The sequence below is a fragment of the Triticum dicoccoides genome, chromosome 6B (assembly GCF_002162155.2).
Source record: "Triticum dicoccoides isolate Atlit2015 ecotype Zavitan chromosome 6B, WEW_v2.0, whole genome shotgun sequence".
NCBI classification, from domain to species: Eukaryota; Viridiplantae; Streptophyta; class Magnoliopsida; order Poales; family Poaceae; genus Triticum; species Triticum dicoccoides.
The window spans coordinates 304,596,186-304,597,561 of NC_041391.1; the positions used below are offsets into that span (position 1 = coordinate 304,596,186).

Genomic DNA, 1,376 nt, shown 5'->3' on the forward strand with positions numbered 1-1,376 from the left:
ACTATTACTTCAGGGTCTGCTCAGTTTACAGGAAAATCAAAGGGGAACTTTGGCCAAAAAAAATTCTCTCTTTGCATGTTTGTTTTCCTGCAAAATTGAGGTTCCAAATACTCCCTCCGTTCCTAAATATTTGTCTTTTTAGACATTTCAAATGGACTACATCATACGGATGTATGTCGACATATTTTAGAGTGTAGATTCACTCATTTTGCTCCGTATGTAGTCACTTGTTGGAATCTCTAGAAAGACAAATATTTAGGAACGGAGGGAGTAAAAAAGTTGTTCATGTAGCTACTTACTGTCAAATCAGCATGCAGCAGCATGCAACCTGAGTAATAAATATAAGGTGGGCTGCTGCTGCTGCCTTTTCTAGCCAGTCTTTCCTTTGGTTCTCATACAGTCCACAGAACGCCTACTAGTCTAGTTTTCCTCCGGTTCCTATTCCTTTCTTTTGCTACTCCAAAACTTTCCAGTTCCAATGATTTCTTCAGTTCATATGTTTCTTATTTGACCCTGTTATTGGGACCAACCCATCAAACATGGAGTCTTATTCCTTAATTAGAGTCCTAGTTGATTAAGCATCTTTGTTGAGAAAGTGTCCAGTCAATAGAGATCTTGTTAAGAGTTTGAATAGATTTCGCTTGTTGGTCAAGTCTTTTCTAGAGAAGAATACTATCGTTTACTCCCTCCATTCCTAAATATAAGTCTTTTTAGATATTCCAATAAGGACTACATACAGAGCAAAATGAGTGAATCTACACTCTAAAATATGTCTATATACATCTGTATGTAGTTTGTATTGGAATCTCTAAAGACATATTTAGAAACGGAGGGAGTACTTTTATCTACTTTTCAGTAATTAGGGTTAGGTAAATAGTAGATTCTTCCAATTTGGTATCAGATCCATCTACGATTGCGGGCAAATAAATCAAGATCAAGGCTGTAGAGCAAATGAAGATCATTAGGAAGCAATTGGAGGCCTTCACACGCCAACGAGCCGAGGATGCGCTTGACGGCGCTCGAGCAACGGCTATCGGCGCTGCCGCCACCTCCAGATTCCACAGCTGCAGCAGCCGCCCATGACGCCACCTCTGCCCCAGGCCCTCCTCTAACGAGGGCTCGCCCCTGGTGCTTCCCCTCATCAACGGCACCTCTAGTGTGCCCTTTTCCAGTGGGGGTAATCGCCACCGCCTCCACCGGCTGGGCAGATTGCCCACCCCACCACCCCCTCACTTTCCTGCCTTTCACCTCTACTTCCCCTCACAACAAAACCCTGTGCTGACCACTGCCAACCACTCTCAGCCGCCAACACATTTTTACCACCTCTACCCATCTCCTTACTCGCCAAAGCCACCCCCTAACATCAATCTGGACCA

At 43.8% G+C, this 1,376-nt stretch overlaps 1 protein-coding gene across 1 annotated transcript in view; it reads right to left on the reverse strand.

Moving 5' to 3' along the window:
- The window catches only part of LOC119325367 (gamma carbonic anhydrase-like 2, mitochondrial), a 9,192-nt gene that overhangs the window by 1,068 nt on the left and 6,748 nt on the right, over window positions 1-1,376 (reverse strand). The gene's annotated exons all lie outside the window — the stretch shown is intronic.